The 27,972-nt window shown below is 41.8% G+C and overlaps 1 long non-coding RNA gene across 1 annotated transcript; it reads right to left on the reverse strand.

The window, feature by feature from the left end:
* Positions 1 to 1,697: 1,697 nt before the first annotated feature.
* Positions 1,698 to 27,972, reverse strand: LOC146895218 (uncharacterized). The gene is made up of 3 exons (XR_015000756.2): positions 27,853 to 27,972; positions 27,564 to 27,640; positions 1,698 to 3,028 (listed from the first exon to the last, which is right to left on the reverse strand). It is a non-coding gene; the product is annotated as an uncharacterized LOC146895218 (long non-coding RNA).

Genomic DNA, 27,972 nt, shown 5'->3' on the forward strand with positions numbered 1-27,972 from the left:
GGTGAATTCCACGACAGCCAGGTTTATGTAGAAAGACCCTGTCTCAAAAAAAAAAAAAAAAAAAGGAAAAAGAAGAAAGGAGGAGAAAGAGGAGGAGGAGAAGAAGAAAAGGAAGGGAGGAAGGGAGGGAAAACACTGAATTCTGTATGTTAAATGAGGCTGGAGAAAGGAACACCATTCAAAGCACTATCTAGTTCATTAAATCAACTGTTAATCATTTCTTGCTTTGGGATGCAAGGCATGCCATAACAACACACCACAGCCTGGGTTTCTTAAGTGATGGAAATGTATTTTCTCTGTTTTGGAGGCTAGAAATATAAGGTCAAGGTTTGTTTCTGAGGCTGCTCTTCCTGCCTTGCATGTGGCCTCCTTCACATGAGCTGTGTAGATTTCTGTTCAAGGATTTTCTCCTTATATGGACATTAGCTGTACTGAAGCAAAACCTACTCTAACAATCTAATTTCAGCTTTAGTATTTCTTTAAAGCCCCGATCCCTAAACACAGCTCTATTTTGAGTTACTGAGCTTTAAGACTTCAATATATGAATTTTAGGGAGACAGAATTAGGCTTATAACCTTACCTAACCCCTGGGCTGTGGTGTATTCATCTATACAATGGGAATATTGATGAGATTGTGAGTTCATAACCCCGAGTTTTAGATGGAGCTAAGGAGGGTGACTATAAACCCTGTGAAATATTATACCACATTTTGCTTGTGAATTTTTTTCTGAAGAGGAAAGTCTATAGTTTTAATTGGATTCTAAAAGGGTACATGACCCCTTAAAAGATTAAGAGGCAATGAATTAGATAATCTTTATAGTTCTTTTCAGCTCTTAAATTCTAAGCATCTAGCCTTTGAGTAGAAAAGACAATGTTTTATTCTTTCACAAGTCTCTCCCCAATGCCTTTAGTAAACACAATTCCATTTCTACCGCAAATACAGCTTACTAGACTTTTACGGACTCCAGAACAATGTGGTTAAGAGAGGCCACACAGCAATTTTCTTTCATAGCTTCATGACCAGTGCTTCCGCGTAGCTATCATTGGAAGACTGAACTCTAAGTTGTTTATCATGGTCACTGTAGCTCTTTCATCTGCTGATAACTTCTGTCATTCCTCCCAGGTCACTATTTATGGATAGTTTACCTTGCTTGCATATGTGCACATACACACAGACAAAGTGAATAGTCATACATACATGCATGTGTACACATGCATACAGATACAAGTGAATATTCATGCTTACATGCATGTGGACACATGCACACAGACACAAGTGAACAGTCATGCTTATGTGCATGTGTGGACGTGCACACACATATAACACAATTTGAACAGAAACAAAGCACACAGGATACTACTTTGAACCTAATAAGCATTTATTAACATTTACTGAATGAAAAATAAATGAATGAGTTGAACCCTGGGGATAATAGTTAAATTCACTTAATAATTAAGTAACTATTTTCTCATGTCCTGTAAATATAACAACTGCAGTAGACTTCTGGTTATAAATCATTACTTCCGGTAATAAAATACACCAAAGAATATTAAGCAATTTGCATGCAAGTTTAGAGCACACACATGTAGATTTGTACATACACATGATTATATATGACATAACTAATATTTAGATGCATTTGAGGGGTGTTTGGTATGTAATACAGTTAAATGAAGAGCAATACAAACCATAGAGCTTTCAGCTGTGGAACAGTGAAACTGACTCATTTATTTTTCTCCCTACAGATCTCCAGAAAACTGTAACTCCCTGCTTACTGAATAGCAAGTTGAGGTACTGGGTACCACAGTGAAGTTTTTGCTTTCCCAGGCATGCATCAGCTCACCATCCTTGCCGGGCCCTGGGGGAGCTGGAGATGACAGAGAGGGAGGATAAAGAGACGATGCAGGAGCCAGTGTGCAGTGGTCACTTTTACTATTTCAAACTGGCTAAGTTTCCACAGCACGTTTCTTGCACTCTGTTCTCTGAGCATAGTCTGACATCTGCTTCAGTGGGAATTTTTAATATCTAAACTCTTGAGACTTCGTGGCTGCTGGTGGGAAGGTTGATACTGCTGTGGCTTCCAGCAGATTTCCCTCCCATTACACCTGTTTGAGATCTTCGGCAGAGTCTGCCTTTTCCAACATGTTTAACCTCCCCACTCTGTCATAAACACTGTCTTCTGAACTCGAGGGGAGAGGGCTCATGAGAAATAGGCTTTGGATGCTGTGGCCTCTTTTATTTGGGGATCATTAATGTCCAGAGAAAACGTAAGCTTTCAAGGGTTCCGCTGAAAGATCGCCTTGCTGTCAGGGCTGTATCACAAGGCACTCAATTTATCAGCCTTCGTCAGGGTGACCCGGCTGGGACTTGAACCTCTGGCTCCAGGGAGTCTAGGTTGAACAACGGTGATGTGGAGGCAACTCAGCCACTGCCTCCAGCCAAAAAAGATTAGTGTCATCAAAAATAGATTAGCCAGTCAGTTAAAAAATTAAAGTAACCCCTTTGTTCTAAAATATTTGTCAAAGTAAGCAAAGAAATTAGCTTTCGCTTCAGATTAATTACTGAGTAAATTAGGATTGGGGGCAAGAACGTTTTAGATTTTTTTTCCCTCTTAACTATGGAAATGGGGAAATGGACAATATTTATCATGGCTATTTCTAAGGCTTGAAGAATTTATAGGAGCCCGACAAGGCCTACAGGAGCTTTGCCTGTAAACTTCATTTTTTCTTTTATCCTTGAAGAATTCCAGATATGTGGCGTTAGTCTTCACTCCCATGGAAAAAAGTTATTTCAGCGAAAGAAATGAAAATTTAGCCTTTAGTGTCTTCATGATCTGACTTCCAGAAACATGAGGCTCCATCTTGTTTTCTCCGCAGAAGGACACTGGCCTCAAGCAACATGATAAAGCTGCGCATTCCTTAGCTGACCCTAGGTGTCCTCTGCAACCAGGAGTGGAGAGTCCCTTATCTTCCAGGAAAGTCTTGGAGATCACAGTGCCACAGCTGCCCATAGGAAAGCTTTGCTGCCCTGGGAGAGGAGAGAGAAGAAGTCAGACAGCACTCACTTAATTACGTTCCTTTTCTACCCATTTATTATATGCCAGGAAATATGCATAGCATAATGAGTCCAATGGTGACCCAAAACAGATGAGCTGCTTTGCCGTGGAGGCACCTAGAAAATTCCCCAAAAAACTGCATCCAAGTGAGCCCAGCTAACAGTGGGACACACAGACACCAGACACACCACAAGCTCTGATGAGCAGCCAACTTGCACTGCTTTTTAAAATGATTTGTCCATTTATTTTGTGTTTGTGTGCGTGCACATGTGCACATACACGCCGTCGTGTACAGAGGGGGAGTTAGAGGACAACTTGTGGGGGTTCGTTTCCTCTTTCAACTGTGGGGAGCCTAAGGATCCAACTCAAGGCCGTCATGTTTGTGCTTGGCACAAAGAAATTTTGCCCATTGAGCCTTCCTGGTGGTCCCCGCCTCTGCATTACTCTTGCTCAAGGCGTAGTCACAGTCTACGTATGTGAGATCACCAGCCGCACCCCAGTAAAGGGATGTGAAGAGGACGTTCCTCTGAGGGCGTCAGAGTTGTGACAGATGAGGGAAAACTGAGGACCAACAGATGAAAGACTGAAGACACAAATGCACCCAATACAGTGTGGGATCCAGGACCGAACTCACAGACAAAGGACAACCAGAGGTCCCCCTCTTATTCAAGGGGATCTGTTCCTAGTGGTGCCTGAAACTGGATAGGGTCGCACCTGCCTATATTGTGTTCTTCCCTAGCTACACGCATGTACGATGAAAGTTTCATTCCTAAAGAAATAAAGAAGGTTCTGTAAAAAATAAAGTTCTAGCTAACCACAGAGGAAAGACGACAGGGGACTCGGAAGATGACTAAGTTCATAGAGTGCAAGCATGGAAACCAGGGTGGGAACCCCGAGAACCCACATAAAGGCTACGCAGGGATGGCAGCCTGCCAGCTAGCCCTGCACTTGGCAGGTGGGAGACCCTATTCCTGGAGCAAGCTGGCTAGCTAGGCCAGCTGAGTCAGCAAGCTCTGGGGTCAGGGAGAGACCCTGCCTTAGTCAATAAAGTAGACAGCAGTCCCCAAAGACACCTGAGTCTACCCTATGGCTTCCACATGGCTCACCCATATGTGAAATAATGAACATATGTGTCCCCCATGCATGCAAACAAGCATATGCTCATGAGTGCATATGGTACACACATACATGCACAAAAAGAAAGGACAATTATAACAATTTGGTGCAAGAAAGCCTACATGAATGTGGTCTCTTCTTCAAAATATAATCGGACTTCTACTTTTCCACACAAAAGAAGTATGTCTACGATTCTTCTCAGCATGTCTGGATCATCAGCACCTCTACCTACCTTTGTGCTTTGGAACCATCAGTATGTAGCATTAGAATTTCTTTAAGATAAATATTGTGATGATAACCAAAGGAGTAACTCAGTGGCTAACAGTGAGCGGCACAACCTGAAGAGGATGAGGTGACGAAGGGATTATTCAAGCCTTAGCAGGGTGAAGAAGGATGGTGCAATATTTCATCATAACACTCGAAGGGGCACACACTAAGAAACATGAATTATCTCTTTATCAAACTTTCTATATAATATATTTGAACTGCCATTACCTTTGAGCAACTGAACTTCCCCAAAATAGAAACTTGGTTGGGGGTCAAGGAGTTTCCACATGGAAGGGAAACTATAGTTAAATAAGATTTGTGGTTCAGTTAATAATATTGATTACTAGGTCTCATTACCTCTGTATTCCCAGCATTTTGGGAGGCCGAGACAGGCAGATCAATTAGTAGATTAAGGTCAGACTGAGTTATGTAAACCCAGGCTGTGTAAAGACGCTCTATCAAAAATCAAACCAAAACCAGAAGCCCTTCCAACAACAAACCCCAGCATTGTTTATCAATGTTAATTTCTTAGTTCTGTAATTTATCTATGTTTATACAGAAGGAAAATGAGAAAAAAACATACAATAATTGTCTATGCTCTCGTTGTGGTTATCTGGATCTTCAAAATTCTATCAAAATAAAACAACTTTGAAAACAAAGTGAAGCCAATTCTACTTCCTCATGGAGGGTGCTCTCTAACATCCCAATAAAAGAATCCCACAACTGAAAATGTAATTCTAAGGCAGTGCCACCAAAGGACACAATTAAGACAATCCCCTAGGATCAAATGTTTGTTTAGGACATACTATTGCCAGAAACCATTTTAAGCTTTGTATGTGTGTAGCGTGTGTATGTGTGTGGTTTGCATGTTTGTATGAGTGTTTACTTGCATGTGGGCACAAGTATGTGTGTGGAGGCCAGAGATTGACATTTGTCATCTTCACTGATCACTCTCTATAAATTGAGACAGGGTCTCCCACTTGATCCCAGAGCTTGCCAGTTCGGCTAGGTCAACTAGCCAGTTTGCTCTGGGAACACTCTGCCCTTTTTATATGGGTTTTGGTTTCCAGTCCTCTCGCTTCCAAGGCCAGTCCTTCAGTAGTTAAGCCAACCCCCCAAACTCGTTGACAAGTCGGTCACCCCAGTATTCATTTGCTCATTATGTGTGCTGAAATCCTCAAAAGGACAGTTTCGCCATGAACTACTGTCACTGTGCTGTAGAGTAGAGCGTGTTAATTCAATCTGACGTTTACTATCCTGTGACTGAGATTCCCCCATGCTTCTCATGTCTATATACCTGAGCCATTTAGGGCTTCCTGTATCTCTGGGCTGCTAAGATCTCAATCAGTGTGATAACTATTGTCTTTGACGGTTCCCTCCCTTTGCATCCTTGTGCAAATACCCCAAGCATTTAGCAAACGTACCACATTCCTGGTGAACTATCACTTTCTATCTGCACCATCTCTCTTTCCTCATCCCTTGAGTCAGCAGCGGCTCCCTGACTATCCTCTTGCAGTAAAACCTATTCTTGAAAGCGCTGTCCCATTTAGGCAACATTTCTGTATGGCGAATGTGCTCTTACTTTTCGTATATTTATTTTTCTTCTTCAGTAATTTTCCATAACATCCAGGGGAAATGTGGTAAACATTCTACGCCTTCTGGTTTGCAAACAGCGTCTTTGATTGTCTGGCCTTTGTACCTACCACTCAGCCCCAGGATTTTGCTCTCTTCAACAACCAACTGTTCTCAGAGGTGGGCATCTGGGGGCAGAGAGCAATGCCCCTTGGGCAGTTGCATCCAATGCTTGGCTCAATTTTCTTCATACTTGGAATGTAATTTTCTCAGGCTTCAGTTGAGTCCCTTAATTTTGTGTACATCAAAGTTACTTCCCTTACAGCATACGAAGGTGTCACAATTATCTTCTAAATAGCTTTAATTGCTTTGTTTACTGGTAGCCATTTCTACCTTTGCATCTCTGATAGAACTTTACCAAAGGATGGAGCTACTCCCCACTCAGTTTTTTAGAGGCTTCTAAAGAGTGTTTTTTGACCTACGCGTGTGTCCGATTGGTCCCCCTGCCAGGCAAGATTCCGGTTTCTATATATTTACCACAAATAGCTAAACAGAAATGAAAACCAACCGCCACCGTGGCGCTCTCTCAATAACGTAGTCAGCTTAAATCAAACCCCATCTCATTTTTGAGACTTCCACCTGTTTGTCTTTGAATTGCTACGTGACCTTAAAATATTCAGACGAAGGATGGGGACAATGGTGTTTCTGTGAGCCACAGCCCCAAGAATCCAGACCCGTTTCATCATTGATAACCACGCCGTGTTTAGGAGGAAGCTCACGACTTTCATCTTGGTAGGAAACTTCTGCAGCTGTCTGCTTCCTTCCATTGCCTGCTGTCTCTAAATAAAGCAGTGGCGGTGGAGGGGGGCGACTCTGAGTCATCAACACTCTACCATTATAACATGTCAGATTTGTCCAAAAGAAACATTTTTATGCTTCTGATTATTTTATCATTAGTGGAAGAAGGTTCCTGGGGCTCCCAGAAAAGCCACGGAGGAGGGATGTTGAATGAATACGACTTGATGGGTAATGCCTCCCAGACACTGAACATGCTGAGACAAACAAGGGATCCCCAGAGTGCTCCTGGGCTACCGGGCTCGCTTCATAAGGGATCAATTATGCAGACGGAGCCGTGAAGATAGCTCCCTCTTTTAGTAAGGCATGATTGCTCCTGCACTCGCAATCCCAGGGCTGCCTCACCGGAAATACCAGTCACATCGGAACCACCTGGTTCCATCTGCGAAGCGTGCTTGCTTAATTGGGGGGAGGGGATAAGGAGTTTTCTTTTTTTAAATTTCCACATCACCAGTAATCATACACATTTAACATGATAAAATATGTATCTTAAAATGATCCAACGATAGGCATTTACACATATGTGAGTTTGATTTCATGATAAGAACGATGGAGGATAATGAGTATTTTTGAAAGAGTTGAAGCGTTTTAGGTATCGCTTTTAGAAATTTCAAAGCCAAGGTAACGTAGCAGGTTCATCATTTTAGGCAGTGACATTGGAGTTCTTTGAAGAGACCACACGGTACAGAAAACATTTAAAATTCCAAGCCCTCACTTCTCCTGGCGAGGAAAATGAGTGAGGGTGGTCATTAGAAATGATGAGATCAAAGGCAGAGGTTTACTGGAGAGTGCTATCCGCTTAGACAGTTATTGGTCAGTGATTACCATGGCTCCATATCCAAGCCCTCCTCTCTTCTGCTATTTCTGATATTTCCCAAGTTGAAATAGTGTGAGACCTCGCTCATATGTCCTGGATCCACATCTTTTCTGCTTATTGGTAGTTCAATCTTTTGTGTGTGTGTGTGTGTGTGTGTGTGTGTGTGTGTGTGTGTGTGCGCGCGCGCGCGCGTGTGTATGAGCAAATCCCTAAAACAAGGACTTTAAGATGAGATTTTTTTTTTGTATTAGAAATGGCAGGGCAATCAGGGAATCCCCATGGTGCAGGCTTGGCAGAACCTCGGAGTTCCTTCATGGATAACCCAGTCATTTTAAAACTCGTGATCTGGACGCATGTCAGAGACTGAGGATGGAGGGGTCTAAGGGAGCCACTTGTGTCCTGCTGGGGTGTAAGCCATGAACGTGTTCAGAGCAACCTGAGGCATCTCTGCACTTGAATAATTACATCCTTGCCTCATTTAAAAACGGACACACCCACACACAAAATTGACAAGTCAGAGATAAAAATCTAAAGTACTTGAAAGTACTTTTATTTCAAGGTGCATAAATCTTTCTAAGTCCATCAATTAATTTTATGCAGTTTTAATTACAGCGTCTAACCTCTGCAGTTATTGCAAGCTAGCTGTCTCCTCTGTGTACACAGGGAAGCTCGCAAGAAGAAGAAGTGACCTGGGCTCAGCCCAAGGAAGAACAGTGGTCTCTTCAAGGCCTCCATGTTTGATATATTCAGTGCAAGCCCAGTTCTTTGCCTCAGTCTCCTTTTCTTAAAGCTGGGAATTCTAGATTTTCTGATTCACCTCACAGGCATGTAAAAATTATTTTAGGTTTACAAGCTTTCTGAAGATTAAAAAAAATCTCTTTATGTAAGTGCTAACTATTGCCTTCAGAACTAACCTATATTTTATGAAATATAATGGAGTCAATTATTTCAAAATGTAGACTAAACCTTGTCTACAGCTGACTAAAATGAAAAGAATTCAAATATAAACCTTTTAGGTGCGTGTGTTTTACAGGGCTCCTGAAACACATGCCATCCAAAGTCACAATAGCAGAATTTTTCTGCAACTTACCGCTGAACGGGAAAAGCCACTTAGATGGGAAGAATTTGTCTTGCGTTTGTGAAAGCAAAATTACAACAGCTGCCAAAACATGAAAACTTCATCGTCGCGGGGCAGAACGCTGAGAGGAATGCAAAGGAATTTATCGCTATTCAACATTTCAGGTAACATTCTCTTACTATCTCTTCAGGGAGAGTTTTCCTCACTCTGGAGACGTCCATCCACGGACGAAAGTATTCATAGAGACACACAGTAAATAAGATAACGAGAGGTTTGCATCATGTTTAACTCTGCTCAGCACAGAGTGAGCAGCCAGGCAAACATATGACCTTCACTTTCCCTGCTCTGCTGACTGAGTCACCTGACTGAGCCTCACCAGGGCAGCTGGGCTGAAAAGGATGGGCGTGGCTTTCACCCTCATCAACTGTGCAAAGTGCCTCTGCCCATCTCCTCTGTCCTTTGGGCTGGGCCTTTGGCATCAGGAAGTGAAATCAGGCAATTGAAATAAAAAAATGTTTTTAAAACTTAGGATGAATACCTTAACAATTCTTTACTTTGTTAAGACACAAGCCTTATGCCATTTCTCTTTTCTTCACTAAGTCACTGCTATTCCCCAGGCCTCCCACCCACTGAAGAATGTTTGCCTTATTATGAAAGAATTGAAATGCCTGGCTTGTTTGATGCTAGACTATTCCTTTTCATCTCTGGCTCGTAGGTCTTGTTTTGGTTTCGGTTCCTTAGACATGGACTCCAAGTCATGGCTTCAGTGGGATTGTTGTACTCTGGAGCAAGCCCCAGGAAACACGGCTGGAGTGGGATGGGAAGGAAGTAAGGACGAGAAGGCAGATCACAAACGACGTGGTACCAGCCCTTGTCTCTCTTAGGAGTGTGTATTCCTATTAGAGACTTCCTGGAATTGTTAGGGCACTGGGGCCCAGTGTTGCCCTACCGGAAGACCAGAAGGAAGTAGATGCTTACAGTTTACTGATAAACGGCAGTAGGAGTGATGCTCCCGTACTGGTTTCTCATTCTGCACTGACGGAGAAGTGAAGTTAGATGGGGCCCAGAGAGAAGAAAAACTGAGATTAGCTGTTGTAAAATAATTAAACACGTGGGGTCTTCATCCATTCTTTTTATCCACAATGTGTGTGTGTGTGTGTGTGTGTGTGTGTGTGCTGAAAAGAAAGGCATAAAGAAACGGGCCACCCATTGTTAGAAACCACCTGTGACACATGGCTAAAAGGCACAGAAAGATCATTTTAGGATAGCTCCATTTCCTTTGCTAGAAACCAAGATGAGAGCCTCTGAGAGATGCTTTCTTTGTTTCCGCGCCATTTCCACAGCACCTGGAGTGGGTTAAAACCACGGTCTTCAAGCATGAGAGCAGAGAGAATGCCCAGGGAGTTTGTTTGTGGCAATTGCTAGGTTCCTAGAGAGTCCAGTTGACAAGTATTGATGGCAAACTCTCATTCTAGAAGTTTCCAGGTGATGATGTACTTTGAGAGGTTTGGATGAGTAATCAGAGGCCCAGGATCAAGCCAAGCTACAGATATCTTGAACTCAAAGGAGCACAGGTTCCTTGGAACAATCTTGCCAGAGCCGACCTGGGTAGGCGAGTAGCTTCTTACCATATCACAGGATGTGTGTGCTCCTAATTTAAAAGTATAAAATTCATGACACTCCAAAATGCCAAATGTTTTACCGCAAGACAAAATTCTCACACTATGAAGCATTGTTTCATGCATGAAAAATTACAAACTTTTCATAAGATGGAGGCTGGGGAGGTGGCTCAATTTGTCACTTGTCTCTGCCTCATAAGCCCTCTGGATTTGGGTTTGAGGATCAAAATCCACCTAAAAAGGCAGGGATGGGGACACAGGTTTGTAACCCCAGTAACGGTGAGGTGGGAAGAGGGTACATGCATTGGTTTGGAGGTTCACTGGTCATAGTCTGGCTCACTTGGTTTTAGACCACTCCTGACTCAAGAAAAAGAGGACGCTTTCTGTGGAAGGATACCTGGGCTGGCCCACAGACATGCATGTGTAGAGCTACACCCTCACATACATTAGCACTCACATACATACATATAGATACAAACACTGCATAAAATAATCTTCAGACAAATATATATACATATACACATATATATGTATGTATATATATATATGTATATATATTTGTCTTTGACTATAATGAATTTCACATGTGTGCAATGGTTCCATCCCCAAGATATCTCATTAAGTATCTGCAAATACTACAAAATAAATTCTGGACATTCCCTGTCTGAGGCATTTTGGATAAAGAATATTCAACTTGCACTGACTACATGGCCTTGGGAATATCACCCAAGCTTTAGGCACCACAGTTTCCTTACCCACAGAATGAGACGATGCAAGGATAGCATTCTAGATCTGAATTAACTGGGAATCCATCTGGGCTACACCGAATCGGGCTTGGGTTACCTATGCAGCTATCCTTCCTAAAGTGAGGGAGCAGAAAGACCTTAATTTTCTTTCTCTAATGACTGGGTCTCATCCATTCTATGGCAAGACAACAACTTCGATGCTTTGTCTCGTTGCTGCCACTCATGTCTGTAGTTCTGTCCCTGCCCCTGTGGCATTCCCCATCCCCCACTTCTAATTTGCATTGATTAATGTGCTGTGCTGTGATGAATCACACTCCTGTCATGGTCTGGGTCTGGGGTAAATTGAGTCAAGAAGCTCTGCTGGTTACCTTGGACACTCTGGAATCCACTGACTGAGACTTACGGTTGAAGCTGCTACTCCATAGCAGAGCTACTGGGCAGCTGATGCTGTGAGGAGCCCATGCTGTCACTATGCTACACTACACTACACAGAAAGCCAGGCGCCACCTTCAGTTTATCACCAGATAAACTGTCTCCCAGATCTGGTGAGAACCTTTTGAGCCTCACCTAGGCAGACCGGACACAGCCACATTGAGTCGCACACTGCCAACAATACCACAGCGTTGTCTCAAATTTATTTCCACCTTCTTAGCTTTGGTTCCTTTTAATAATACATCACATTGAAAAACCATTTTAAAATAGTAATATAACTTAAAATCTGTTAATGTTAAAATATGATGGCATATTTGTTTGTCATCTGGAGACATATTTCTAGATACTGAGGCTCATTTTAAGAGGACACGTACAATTTTAAAGAAGGTTTTAAGCTCAAGGGCTCTGAGACCCTGTGTTTGGAAAACCCTGCACCCAAACATCCTTACACAAAGTGACATTTGCCTCAGTCATGGGGAATGGAGCAACGGAAGGCACTGAGAAAGAATCCATTTTACACCCTGTTTCCCATGGCTTTTATACAATATTCAAATTAAAATTTTTCTTCCCCAAACTCGAAAATCTGTAACAATATTTACTTTACATATGTTCTTTGTTCCCACAGTAAAATTATATTCTTGGTAATTTTACAAGAGCAACTCCGACCCCATGAAGGCGTGAGGGGGGGGGAGAGGAATGATGTTTTGTCTTCCGTGAGGCGCTGTTAATCATTACTCTCTGACAAAACAGTTCAGAAATAGACTTCGGCTCCTAGGCTGGGGTGGCGGTGCAAAGGAAAAGCATTATGAAAATTATGTATTTGCCCTCTAGAGACCCCACCCCTTTTTGAAAACTCTTGCCAATCAATCCAGGGAAAAGAATCTTATTCAATTTTGGGGCAAACATTTCCCTGCTGCTGAAGCTCAAGGAAAGAAAGATGTTGCATGTACCGGAGCCAAAAAGGGAGGTGGAAGAAAATGGGGAGTGAAATCTAGGGGGCAAATAAAGAAATATGTACATGTATATTTATGCGTTCTGTATTTGGGCTCTAATTGCTTCAAAGATTATTTATTTTTCTTTTTTCCTTTCATTTTTAAAAAATACCTCCGAGCTTCTTAACATGTTTTTCAAAGTAGAAGCTGGAAGGCATAATAAAAAGCAAGCAGGGATATGCTTTTTGAATAGAGTGAAATAATTAATGTAAGAATGCTTCCGTTTGGGCATTTTTTTATGAAGTGAAATATATTATTTTTGCTTTTAAAATGGAGGTAATTTGTTACACAAAAGTGGTGTTTTCTTTAATCTGAAAATAATACTAATTATAACACTATTTGGGAGCTGGAGTTTGAAGCCTAAAATTCCTTTTGTAGTTTGAAATTACTTAGCTGCCATAACTAACCTGGCTCTGTTCCCTGGATTCTGTCATTCAGTTCTGCATTGTCCGCTCTCCTTTGCCTCTGGCCACTCTCCTCCCTAGGTTTTCTTTGCAATGCCTTCAGCTCCCCAGGCTTCAGGCTACTGGTATTTATTCTCTTTAATTTAATTTATTCCCTTTGCAGAGAGGTACTGCTTTTTAAGCTAACCGTAAGATTGCATTGTTTAACAGGAAGAGGTTGTTGCATATAGAGAGAGAGTGGGCTACAAATGTTATACAGAACTGCGGCCAGAGCGGGAGTGGCCGTGGAAGGAAAGAGAAGGGAGCCTCAGGTGGCGGCTTCACCTCTGCTTCTTAAACACAAAGGATGCTGGAATAACTGCTGGGGTCATTTCCTGGGGCCGTATACTGTAGCCTGACTCACGAAAAATTGCTTTCTCAGACTCCCAGGAAGGTCGGGGCTATCACGTAAAGTCCAAAGCTAACATCTATGTCCTGGAATTTCCTCAAGGTTTACAAAAGGCCTTCGAACAGGCCAGAGTTTCATAAGGATCTGAGGGGTCCTCTAAGATGTATAACAATAGGACCCAGATTTCTGTGCCACGCAGGTACTAGGTTTCTGATGGTTAGTTCTCCCATATACTTGAACCCATCCTTGAGGCTCTAATGAGAAGTGCTGCCATCAATGTGTGCACATTTCGATTCTTTTTTTTCCTCATTCAATTATTTACACTTCCTTCCCTCCTCCCAATCCCCTCCCACTCCCCCACACCCACCCTGCTTGAGAGAGGGCAGGGAACCCTGCTCTGTGGGAAGTCCAAGGTCCTCCTTCCTACATCCAGGCCTAGGGAGCTGTGCATCCATATAGACTAGGGTCCCAAAAAGTCAGAACATACTGTAAAAACAAGTCCCAGTGCCTTTATCAATGGCTTCTCAGTCAGCCCCCATTGTCAGCCACAATCAGAAAGTCCGGTTTGATCACATGCTCATTCAGACCCCTGGTCCAGCTGGATTTGGTGAACTCCCATTAGAATAGGCACACTGCCTCAGTGGGTGGACCAACCCCTCGCGGTCCTGACTTCCTTGCTCTTCTTCTTCCTCTTTCTGCCTTTCAACTGGACCTTGAGAGCTTAGTCCATTGCTCACTCTAAAGGGATTCATGGACATGTCCACCACCCGTGCCACATAGCTCTCTGAGGGCTTGTTGTGGGCCCACAGAGAATGCCTGCGTTTCCCCCTCTTCTCTTAAACCCTGCACCGCTCTGGTCATAAACGTGTAGGTTTCTTTGCCATCTCATGTTTTTTCAATCGCAGGCCTTTGCACACTCTATCTTTCCTTTCCAGAATGTTCTCTACCCACAATGACTCCCCCCTTTCCTTGGAATGTTGGCCCAGTCGCCATCTTTCCAGTTGGTTCTTCCTTGATTAGGTTTCTGTAAAGCACTGCTTCTCCCGAATCCCTCTGGGCTGCCATGTCGTCCCGTGAAGATAGACCAAGCTCTCTACCATTCTTTTCATACCAAGATAAACCCTATCCCCCACCCCTAGGAGTCAAAATAAGTACAAAATGCTGGAGAAGTGGCTCGTTAGTGGAAAGGCTTGTCATGCAAATGCGAGGACCCAAGATTGAGTCCCAATAGCTCACATAAAGCTGGGTGAGAGTGCACGTGTAAGCCTAGTGCTGTCGTGGTGAGAGGTGAGGAAGTGACAAGTCTCATGGTGAGCTCCTCATCCTGCTAACCCCAAGCACATGGTGCTGAAGAAGAACAGAGACTCTGACTCGAAAAGGGTGAAAGGGGAGGATTGAGAGACACCTGAGGTTGCCTTTTCACCTCCAAAGCTGCCGGGTGCACACACATACCTCCACTCACATGCACAGCCCCCAAATGTGCATATAAACACAGACACACACAGACACACACACACACACACACAGACACACACATGCAGTGTACAAAACATAAAATAAACTAATCCTGACTCCCTTAAGTTGTGACAATGGAGAAAATAGTCCAAACATTCCTTGCACATCTCTGTCAATTCTTGAATTTCAGAAGCTGCTTGCAATGTATTTCCTGTTTACTTAAGTAATATTATATCCTTCTGGAGCCTTTGATGGAGTGGAAGAATACATATAGTTTTCCTTATGATAAAAGATAAAGTAGCTATAAATATTGTAACTGTAATTCTTGCTTGATACCTGTTTTGTTATATGTAATTTTACTATGTTAAAGTTAAAGCCTTCCTTTTTGTTTAAACAGAAAAGGGGAAATGGTGTGGGAGGTCCTTCTGTCTATATGTTGCTTTTATTGATTAATGAATCAAGAAACTGGCTTGGCCTGTAGCATGGGAGGAGGAAGGCAGAGTCAGAGAGAAGCCATGGAGAGGCCGGAGACAGACACTGCGAATTTTACCTGGTAAGCCACAGCCACATGGCAATATACAGATTAATAAAAGTGGGTTAAATTAATATAAGATTTAGCCACTAAGAAGCTAGAGCTAATGGGTCAAGCAATAATTTAATTAATACAGTTTCTATATGATTATTTTGGGTCTAAGCTAGCCTGGCGGCTGGGAACCAACAAGCAGTCTTCTCCAACATATAAGCTTCTATAAAATACTCAAATTGTTCATCAGTGAAAACACCAGCAGCAATGTCTGCCAGGTCTCTGAGCACCCTAGCTGGGTCTCACAGCAATCCTCATCATGAGAGAGCTTTTCCACATCTTTCCTGCATGTTCTATGCCCTGCACTAATCCTGCTCCAATTTGAATTCCATTTTAGCAAGATGTTCTAGGAAGGGCAGGAGTTCAAGGTAAGGAAAGAAAGATGGGGACTAACTCTGCCCCTACTCCAGGCTTCCCCTCTGTAGCAAAACAGTTTGGAAGGTCCGTGGGATGGCTCAGTGGGTGAAGGCACGTACTACCTGACTCTGCAAGGCTGTAGATCTCAGTTGGATCTCTGGATCCTATGTCAATCTGGAAGGAGTTGACCTCCAAACATGCATGGTAGCGTGTCATTCCCCTGAGTACTAACAATTTAAGAAACAAATACTTTTGAGAGGCAGTGGCTATAACCTTAAATTAATTGCTATGTGACTTAACTTGGAATGGCTATCCAATTATCAAATTATTGCTGTTTATTACATCTACTGTGCTTAATACTATCTCAGCTTTCAAAAACAAGCACCTGAACATTGATTAAACTTGAGACGACAAGCATATCCAAAAAAAGTCTTATGAATAAATTATATGACTTGTGTATTTTATTCATTTTTATATTCTCAATGTCTGATATGTAGTATAAAATAAATTTATACAGTTTCATATGTCCCTTTATCTATGTGTGCATGTGCGTGTGGGTGTGCATCTGCATGTGTGCGGGCCCTTGTGGAATCCTGAACTTGCCCCTTCTCCAGCTGAAGTCTGATGCAACATCTCTTGCGGAATCAGTGCATCACTGATACAGCAGACAGATTATCCAGGAAGATCCTGGAAGTCTCTGTCTCTTCCTCACAGCTCTGGGATTACAGGCATGGGATTTCACACCTAGCTTTTACATGGGTACTGTGGCTCAGAGCTCAGGTCTCCATATATTCATCCTCAAGCACTGTACCTGCTGAACTATCTCCCTAGTCTGTAATTACATACTTTGTAAACCACCTGGAATGAACTGGTATGCCATGCCCCTATTCTCCTAGCACTGTGGAGGTTGAGGGAGGACTGCTTTCTCTCTCTCTCTCTCTCTCTCTCTCTCTCTCTCTCTCTCTCTCTCTCTCTGTGTGTGTGTGTGTGTGTGTGTGTGTGTGTGCATGTATCTCCTTACTCCTCTTAACTCTCTCATTTGAGACCACCATGGGCCTGTCCAAAAAAAAAAATCTGTCTAAACTTCTAAATATTTAGGTATATTCCAGTGCCCACTGGAATACGAATTTTCTATAACGTTCAGATCATCAAAGGAGAAACGTTCTACAACCTCAAAATTCTTTGAAACTCTTTCCGATCACCCCCCTTTGGTTTGATGAGATTATAAGCGTTTCTGCTCAAGATCAAGATGATTTCCCTTCCCTTCTTCCATACAGCTGATCATCTCTCTATCAATCACTTCCTGCTGGCAGCTCTGACACCGTGCAGCAATTTACACTGCTAAGCTCCGGCTTTGGTTCCTACCGTCACTTGCAAGGCAAAACACTGTCATCATTAGGTCTGGCTCTAAACTGGCAGGATGTGACAGAGAATCTACGATCCAGGATAAGGCCAGTGTCAACTAACTGTGACATTCCATCAAATACAGCATCCTTAATGTCATGGGGAGTTACTCTCTGCATGGGTGATAAAGTATGGGCACGCTGACAGGCTCCTGCTTAAGCGTTCACATTGGCCTTGGTATGGTCATGCCAATTCATTGTCTTATAACACATCAGTTCACACCGAAAATGAGGATTCAATTTGCGATTTTATTGTTAACCTTTAAGGTCCTTGGAGGCATTGTTGGGCTCCGCAGCCGACAGGTGCTAACTGAAGTTTATGCGCTCATTTGTCGGTATCTATCAACCACGATTTCCACTGACGTGTCTATATCAGTCTCTCGCTGCCTTCCAACACTGCTGAACATAAAAATTACTTATTTCCAGATTTGAATAGGACTTGTCCACTGATGTACTTTCTGTACTTTCCAGCAGAGTTTAGTTTTTATATATATCAACTTTCTTATTATGTTTCATGCATGCCCCCACCTCCAATTTCCTATTGTGTTAAATTCCTATTTCCTATTGTATTAAATCTAATACAAAGAACATCAGTGTCTTATGAATGGTGACTTAGAATACCACTCCCAAGTCCACCATGGAAATAACTGTCCAATTCTGTTTGTATCAGTAAAACCTCAATTCAGAGTCCGTCAACTTTGCTCGAAGAAACAGTTGCTAGAAGTTTCAAACAAATCTCAAAAGGGAAATGTCAGAAGAGATAAGGTATATTTCATTTGAGAGACCATTACAAACTCTTGAACACTGAACATGACTAAGCCAGTACCTACAATTAAATCATTTATTTTAGGCCTGATGCTCCTTGGGATTTGCTAGGTGACAATGGCATTAAGTCTGCCCAGGAAGGATGACAACTAGGCCACCCTTGTCTGAGAACTTCAGAGGAAGTAAGCTGAATGACACACTCAGCCTGTTTGATGGCCTGTCCTCTTTTTCAGTTTGAAGTAGTGAAGTGGGTACTCGAGGTTTATCTGATTATCTGGCTTTCCTTTACTTATATGTCTCAAGTGGATGAACAAAGAAAAAGTGCAAATTCTTATAAATGAGTAAATGCATGAAGAACGACTGTAGTCACATGGCAACCCCTTCTAGTTTGAGACAGTTCTGTAAATAAATGCAAATATTTCCAGTGTTTCCCATGGACAGCCTAGACTTCCTGACCCATGGGCTGTTGTTCAGGAGAGCATCAGGTGTGCAAAGGAGGCTCTTGCACTCCCTCTTGGCAAAAGACTTTCCGAGGTGAAGAGAAAAGAGAAAGAGCAGCTTCCAATTCCACTACCACTGCCCCAACTTGCTTCTCTGTTGCCATCACCCCACCTGTGGATTCCAAGAGCTCCCTGCCTTCCAGCATATAAAAAACAAAGTAATTTATCTCTATTAATACTTTAAACCTTCCCGAGTTTTCTCCCCACCCACTACCACGAGATACGTAATAAGATAGAAATAGCAGCAGCAGGAATATTGGTTTCATGACATAGGCAGTGAGAAAGAAGGCATTGACATTGAATAGAGGAGCTAGGAAGGAAATTCAGTCATCAAGTTACCCCCATCATCTGATCATCTCAAGTAAGTAAGCTATCAAGTATATAACCATAGCAGTTTTTTAAAGATTATTTTTAATGTTTTTAAAAGAATATTTATATTTAATCATTTTATACAATCTTGATTATATTCTCTTCCTCCCTAAATCCCACCCAGATCCTCCGTAACTCTCTATCCACCCAATCTTATATTTTCACTCTATCTCAAACAGCAGAAATGCAAAAATAAAAAATCAAACCAAAACCCCAATAAAGCAAATAAACAAATAAACCAAAAAAAGCTAAAAGAAAAGAGAATACAAAGAAATCATGGGATTCATTTTATGTTGGTCACCTACTCCTGGGCATGGGGATCATCTTGGATTGTAGTTGATACACTCAATGATATGCCACTAGAGAAAACTGATTTCCAATTGCCGGCAGGTATCAATTGCAAATAGCTTCTTGGTTTGAGGTGGGATCCTCTGTCCACTTCCTCCTGTCAATGTTGAGGCCTTCTCTGTCTTGAACCTGTGCAGGTCTTTGTGTGTTGCCACAGTCTCTGCGGGATCATATGTGCCATAGTTTTGTTGTGTGTTGAAGACACTGTTTCCTTGGACTTATCCACTATCTCTGGCTTTTAAAAATCTTTCTGCCTCCTTTTCTACGTACACCCATGAGCCTTGAGGAGAAGGATTCGATGAAGACAACCCATTAAAGGTGGAGTGCCCCAAAGCCTCTCATTCTTTTCATGTTGTCCAGTTGTGGGTCTGTATTAGTTTCCATCTACTGCAAGAAAAAGTTTTTTTGATGCAGGTTGAGCAAGAAAATAATCTATGCAATCATAGTAATATGTTATTAGGAATCATTTATTGCTATGTTCCTTTAGTAGAATAATAGTATTAGGTTCATAACTTGCCTAGTCTCAGGTTCTTGGCTACTTTAGCACTGTCAGTTGTGGGTTCCATCTAATGGAGTGAGTAGACTTTAAGTCCAATAAAAACAGGTGGTTGGTTACTCCCGTATGTTTGTGCCACTATTGCACCAATAACCTTGGAGGCAGGTTGCTGTTGTATGTTATAGGGTTTGTATCTGGTTAATACTGATGATTACTTTTCTCCTCTGGTAGCATGCAGGGTAACTTCCAACCTCAAATATGCTAATAAGTAAGGGTGCAGTTTCTAGTTAGGGACCAGCTTGACTTCTCTGTGTTTGATGACATAAATAAGTTTTGCCTTCATCAATAGGGTCTTACCATCTACTTGTCAGAATCAGCAATAACAATAATGATATTTGTGATAATTGGAGGTATTCCATGGTACCCTTATGGCCAAAGACTCAACAAGATATGATCTATTGCTGATGCTGAAGGTTAGACTTGGTGACAGAAGATGTCTACGTGTGGTATTCTATCCCTTGTTATAGGTGATTCCATATCAATTCCTTTTATATATGTATATATTTGAGAAAGCTTCTGTGGTAGCATGTTTCCTTGTAGTTTTTCAAATAGTCTTTCATGTTAGTTGTCCCTCCATGTATTCCCCCTTTGGAGAGGGTGATGGAAGAAAATGGTAAGGATTTATTTATAGTGTATCTGGATGAGTGTTTACCTACATACATGTCTGTACAGCACATGCATGCAGTACCTACCGTGGCCAGAGGAAGGTATCAGATCCTTTGGGACTGGACTCATGCTTGCTTATAAGCCAGTATATGTGTTCTGGGATCTGAAATCAGGTCCTCTACTTGGACACCAAGTACTCTTCCCTGCTGCACCATCTTTCCAGTTCCAGTCTCAACAATTTTAATTCAGAATGCTTATGCAAGAATTTATTCAGAAATAATTTTGAACACAAGGAAACTTTTGATAAAACTGGAATCGGAAGTCATAATCACTAGGCTTTAGTCTGAGGATCTTTGAGTTGAATGTTACTAACAAAATCTCGTGCTTTTCAGGTATTTCTACCTTATCTATTGGACATTTTGAAAAAGTGTGTATGATCTTTTTGCCCACATGTATTTCTGTGCACCTCTTTTGTGCCTGGTGTCCACAGAGGCCAAAAAGAAGGGCATTAGATCCTCTGGGACTGGAGTTATAAACAGTTCTGAACTACCGTGTGACTGCTGGGAATAAAACCCAGGTTTTCTGGAAGAACAGCCCATGCACCGAACCTCTGAGACATGTCTCTACACACCTCAATTATCTGACATTTTATTTACTGTCCATGGCCCCTACTTTGATCAAATTAGGGCAGTTTTTCTGTGCCTCAGTTTCCTGTAACATAAAAAAAATAAATTTCTCATGATCTTTAGTACTTGAGACTTAACACAATGACACAGGCAATTATCTATACTTTAAATGCAAAGAAGTTAAGACTCAGAGCCACCAAAAAAACTTGTTAATTTAAGCCAAATCTTGTACCTTAAAGTATAGTAATCCTACTCCTATGAACTTCTTAATTGCTAATGGCAAAAAGAATGGTACATCACATTCTTTTCATTATTTTTAATCCATAAGGTTAATACAATATCAGCCTAAAACTGATTCTGAACTCAACACCAATTAAATAAACTACTCCCATCTTTATCTGAAAAAGACTTTGCCTGGTTAGACATAAAAAGTTCACACAACATAAGAAAAAGATAGCCAAGTGGGATTTCTACAAACCGAAATGTTTCTGACTAGCTATGGAAGACTAATCAATAACAGAGAAAGGTATCCAGAAAGCTGGAGGGAAGTATTTTCAAAGCATATTCTATGTGTAGTGGGTGAGACACTACACAACCTGAACTTGCATCTTGAACTCTTAAACTATCAAGCTGGGAGTGCCCAGAATGTTCCATGAGTGAGAAGACACATGTGTGTTTGGGACTCCGCAGGCCTCAGATGCACAAGTAATTTACATGAAAAGTGACTCTGAGTCCCACAGTTCCCCACACAGCTACACTGGCTACTCTTTCTCAGTTTGTACCACCAGCTTCAGGAAGCAGCTGATAAAGGAAGAAAAGATTTAGGCGTATATGCTGGTGGGTAGTTAGGATATAGAGTCACCTGCAGAAAGTGGTCTTTCCAGCCCCCTTCTAGGCATCTCTCAAGCCCAGTGGTAAGGGAAAACCTTTCTGGTGTCAGACTGGGTATCTGCTGAGCACTTGAGGAGATAGAATGGTCAAATGGATAAGAACTCATCCACTGAAGGGCTAATGTCAATAGTTAGTTAAGGATTAAGAGATTTGGGAGGAAACTCATTAGAAAATCCATGACAACAAAGTTTGTAGACAGGGATGCCTATAATGTCGACGCTCTGACTGATGAAAGTGTAGCATGGCCTTTCGAAGACTGTTACATCACCGGCTAGATAACAGCACCTTACATAGAGGGGAGGAGTTTCTCCAGAATGCTATAGGAACTCCAAATCAATGTCAAAGCATGATCCCAGTTCTCTAACAATAAGTGGTAGTAATGGAAGGAGCCCTGTCCACACTTGCCTCTAGGGCCCATCAGCAAAATTTTATCTTCTGTAGCTCCACAGACCTAAAAGTCTTTGTTCTAGCAGGACATCGACATCTAGTAGAAGACACAAGAATGATTCAGTTAAACTGGAAGTTAAGAGTAACACTTGGTCAGTTTGGGATCTTTGGGCCCCTGAGTCAAGGGGTCAAGGAAGGAATTATGGAGTTGGCTAGGGTGTATGATCTAGATGACCAAGATGAAATACTAGACCATAAGCATCTTTGCCTAAAGATGAAACTGATAAAAATACAGGTGGTCCCTTGGGAATGTCTCAAAGCTACCATGACCTGAGATTGAAGGCACTGGAAAATTACAAACACCTGAGCCAGGTAGGACCACCAGTGGCTCTAAACCCTTGGGGAATGCGGTTTGACCATCTACAACAGAGGCTCTTACTGAAGACAAGGGAGTATATAAAGCATAGCAGAAGTCTGTAGTCTATGTAGTCTATAGCTGAGGATTGCCATTACCACCTAACAAACTGCAGAAATGAGCACTGTAATAGCCGAGAGAAGTTTACACGTCCATAAATTAATTGTGTACATACATATATGCATATTGCCAATTATGTAAATCTGTAAATCTCTTTTTTTTCTTTCTAAGTCTTATCATGAAATATAAGATTGAGTGGCTTTACACCCACATTTAGCTGCTAAGCTTTCCGCCATCCCATGTAAATTATGGGATATCAATCATCACTCTAAGATCTTGATTGGAGACTCCTGTTTTCAGTTGCAGCATGAACCTGGACTGTGTGAGGCAGAATTATAATCTTGTTATTGTTTCCACTGGAGATCAAGTGTGCTTTGCAGAGTTCCACAGTTTTAGTGAGTTGACGGAAGGCGGGTTTGCAATGATTAACTTTTTATTGAGTGTATTTATTTTTATTTGGTAGGGGAGATGCACATGCCACTCTGTACCATGTAGAAGTCAAGGGACTACCCCTGGGAGTTGGTTCTCTCTACCTTGTGGGTTTCTGGGGTCAAACATAGACCATCAGGCCCTCAGCAAGTACCTTTACCCATTAGAACATCACGCTAGCCCTTGGAGTGGTTAATATTTTTTATGTCTTTTCACTGACCCATTCAAGATGGTTAGTAGGACATCATTTCCCAATGTGTCTGTGAGGACATTTATGTATAAAGAAGATCTCTCTCAGCAATATGGCTGGCTGAAGGGATTAGCCTATCCTTTCAGAGTCAAGCTAGCGAAAAGGCAAAGGACAGTTCCCTCTTTTTGACATGGGTCTTCTACCTTCTCCTCTGGCACCAGAACTCCCAGAGTGTGGCCTGTTATTCACACACATTTCATTTGTCCCTCCTATTCCCATTTCTAGTCTTGGGCATTTGACTTCAGACTGAATGAATCATGGCACCATGGGTACTTTAGTTTATAGAAATGCATTCTGGGACTACATATGTTTTGTAATCAGGTGAGTCAACTTTCATAAAAAAAAAACCAACAAACCATGGCCCCACTCATGTGTAGTCAGTTGTTTTCTAGTGAATGTGTTTCTTCCAAAGCCTGACTTGTACAGGGGTTAATACTGACAATATGTAAGACATTCAAACAGTTCAACAACAGCCAGTCAAGTGACCAAATTTTTAAAAAGGCAGATGACTTGGACAAACATTTTCCCAGAATAAGTATATGTGTAGCTGTACAAAAAGGCACTTAACACTAAGAATCACCAGAGAAGCTTAATGGGAGCCACTGTGAGGTCTCATCTAACACCTGCTAGGATGGCTCCTCTCAACGTGCAAGTGAAGCCAGCTTCACACAATACTGGATGTAAATTACTGTACTCATAGAACAGAACACAATTGAAAACAGTCATAGGGCCCATTATCCTCACAGTCGCTGAGACATGGGAACAACATGGTACCCCTCAAGAAATGAATGGATTAAGAACCTGTGGTATATGCATGTGCCACACACATGCACACACAGTAGAATAATATTCAGCCTTAAAAAGGATGGCAACCTTGTTTTCTGTGACGTGACAGAATTGGAGGGAAATTATGCCCAGTTAGGTTAGCTGGACATTGAGAGACAGCTACTGTATGATTTCACATGTGAAATCTAAAAGAAAAAAAAATACACAAAACACACACACACACACACATTCTATGACAGAACACAGAATGGTGGATAGGAGGCCCTAAGCAATGCAGGACTCGAAGTGTTTAAACAGAGTATTAAAGTATTTAACCCTGTTCTTTCAGTCATAAGAACAAGTTCTGGAGACCTGGAACTCTACAGTTGCATAAACTATAGTTAACTGTGAAGTATTCCACTCCTGTGATGCTTGGAGCCATTCACAAGTATTGTCACTGTCCACACCAGAACATACAGGGTAACAAGGTAAGAGATACCTAGTCACACACATATAACACCCACAGAAAGTAAGGTTAGAGTTACCTATTATTCACACATATACAACTATACAACACACACACAACACAAATGCACATATACTAACACACATATACACAGTAATTAGGTGAGGTACAAGATACAGCAGCTTGATTGTGGCAATCATTCTACAACGTGCACACATATAAAATTATAAAGTTAATACCTTACGAAGATATAAATGTCGTCTGTCATAACTCAATAAAAGTAGAAAGGACAGAGAATAGATGCAAGAAGAATAAATGAATAATTTTCCAAAGGAGAAGCCATCTTTGCGTAAAAACTTACTTTTGTCCTTATATTTTCTTTTCTTTCTTTCTTTTTTTTTTTTGTTTTTTTTAGGCAAGGTTTCTCTGTAGCTTTGGAGCCTGTCTTGGAACTAGCTCTTGTAGACCAGGTAGGCCTCAAACTCATAGAGATCCACCTGCCTCTGCCTCCTGAGTGCTGGGACTAAAGGCTTATTTTCATACACTTACACTTCTCTATTGAGGACTTAAACATGATAACATTTTCTGTGTCTTTCTGAAGTATTTTCTTTTAGGATGCTTCCAAACTGGATACACTTCAAGTCATAAGACTCCTTCACAAACTCAAACAGACTACAGAAGATTTTTCTTAACATTTTAAGGATACAACTATTCTTGGCTACAATTTAACCAAAGTGGTAGTAGACATGCTCTGACTTAAGCAATCTAACTTCATTCTAAACAAGATCATTTTTTGGTGCATGATATTTCATAGATGAACTCCTATGGCTTCAATTTCCTGAAACTCAAAACATTCTTTAAAATTTAATATGTTTCAAGATACCTGTGAGGCTGAGAAAAAACTGAGAACTTGGGGCAGGGAAGGGCAAAAGATTTGTTTTCATTTTGCCTCCTAGAAATCAAGATAGACAAAAGTTAGTCATTGACCCATGTGGGAGATCACAAGACCAAACCCTGGAGAGATTGCCCTCTACATTTTCCACCAAAGAACAAAACTGTCAGGGATGGGAAAACAGCCCAGTTCATAAAGCATTTGCCACAGAAACAAAAAGTCCTAAGTTTGGGTCCCCAGCACCCAACCAAAAGTAGGCATGGGGTTCTGGTCTGTGATCATAGTTATGGTGGGAGTGGAGACAGGAGGACACGTCGAGCTCAGTTGTCAGTCAGCCTCGTTGAATAATGTGTTCTGGGTCCAGTGAGAGACTCTGCCTCAAAAAGAAGGGTAGAAAGAGGCTGAAGAAAACTGATATTGAACTCCAGGCTTTATGTGTATGTGCAACATGTGCACACACACAAATGTATATACAACACTCCCAAGACAACAGCTTCTGTAGTTGTTTCAGTCATACATAATCTTCAGAGAAAAGAGTTAATCTTGTTTGAGATGATCAAAATAAACATTAGCTGTAATACGAAGCCATTGCCACCACCCAAGCTGTAACAGGACAGATAAGTTCAGTGGAATCTACACACACAGCCACAGCTGCTTAACAGGGGGTGGGCTGCATGAAAGGCATTGGATGCAATACATCATTGAGCAGTTGCATTGCTCTAACCCTGGGACCCTAAATGTGGGCTCCTGATGCAGGGAAGAGCTGCAGGACCGCTGAGGTGGAAGACTCTGTGCTGATTTCCCGAAGGCTTTGTGGGTAAGGAGGAGTGGACCTTCAGATGCTGATAACAGCACAGCAAGCTCATAAACCAGGAGCTTAGGTGTTCATTGTCGAGTGCTGTGTCATAATCATCACCGTGCGCTGCACTTTTATGTACACAAGCGACAGCACAGCAGGTGTGCTCACACTAGTGTGGCGCGAACAAGTGGATAATGTGTCACACCGCAGCGATGGATGACAGCTTTGCCGTCCCCAGGCAACAGGGCGTGTTGAGCTCCATTATAATTTTATGGGACCAGTGTGGTCGACGTAGCCCATTTTCCCCTAAAAAAAACATTATGTAACACGTGTCTGTTTACTTCAGCTCAGTTTATTTACGCAAACTGCTAGCCTTCATTTTTTTTTATAACCATCACATATTTTATGATAAGTATCACTTATTTCCCTGCAGTACCAGCCCTGACATTAACACTATGATTCATCTTCCCATGTCCTACCTGGATCAAAAATAAATCTTCATTATTTTCATCTCCATAATTTTCTACAGATTCATCCTCAACTTTTTTTCAACTCCCTCCTCGAATCTGTCATGCCTAATAAGATGATCTTACATCTGAGCGCTACGAATAAACAATGATTTTCCTGTCCCACTGCCCAGTGTCTCTTGGAGTCCTGACTTCTACAATTCTGTGTCACTTCTCCAAACAGGGATTATACTTGCTGGGCTTGCAACAGGAAACACATAAGCCGATATAAAAATTATTCTGGAAAAGAAGACAATTTCTGTGCAACATACAAAAAAAAAAAAAAGGAAAAAAAAGAGGAGGGGTGGGGATGGTTGTTAGGCTAACAGCTGTAAAACTTAACACTTCGTCTTTCATTGTGGCTCCACAACGCCAAACATCCAGATGCTGGTGGAGCTTTCCCAGCATCCCACGGTCCCTTCAAGCCCAAGGAGCCTGGGAGCTGCTAAACAAGGCAGCCTGATGTAGGACTTTTCCCCTTTGCGTCTGGATATTTTGACACTCTGCAGATGTCGTTTTTCTCATCACATGACCAGAAATGAAGTGAGGTATGGCTATCATTGATGGGAGCCAGTCTGCTCCCTTTCCCTAGGATGCCTCCACTCTGTCAACGCAAATTTCTTAAAACTGTACCACCACAACCTCTTTACAAAGAATTCAAATGTGTTTATGTATTCAAAAGTATTTTGATGTATTTTGTTTAGCCGATGAGGGAAATTTGTATGTATGGCGTCTGTGTTATAATGTATTTATCATGTGGAATTGTTACGTCAATGGACAATACATGCCTTACCTTACACAGTTATCATTTTCTTTGTGGTGAGAATAATTCAGATCTTTCCCCGCCGTTCCACAGCACAGCAACTCCGACTGTGACAGAGAATAGATATGGTACAGAGTAGAGCTTATTTCTCAGAACTGAAACGTGGTCGTATTCTTTGGCACACAACCTCCACACGCCTAAGTTTATAACACGTAGCTACATTATCCTTTGCGGCTATGAGAGCAACTTAAGTACATGTAAATGATATCCTCCTTTCTATGCCTGCCGCTTTTTTTATCCTAATATTCTCCAGGCTTACCTATTCCGCTACAAGCAAGAGGATTTCCCCCTCATTCTTGAAGGTCATGTCGCGCTCTATCGCGTAGCTGCAGTTTGTTCTCCGCATCCCTTCCTCTGTCCGTAGGCATTTTCACTGGCT

The sequence above is a fragment of the Myodes glareolus genome, chromosome 3 (assembly GCF_982192425.1).
Source record: "Myodes glareolus chromosome 3, mMyoGla1.1, whole genome shotgun sequence".
Classification (NCBI taxonomy): domain Eukaryota; kingdom Metazoa; phylum Chordata; class Mammalia; order Rodentia; family Cricetidae; genus Myodes; species Myodes glareolus.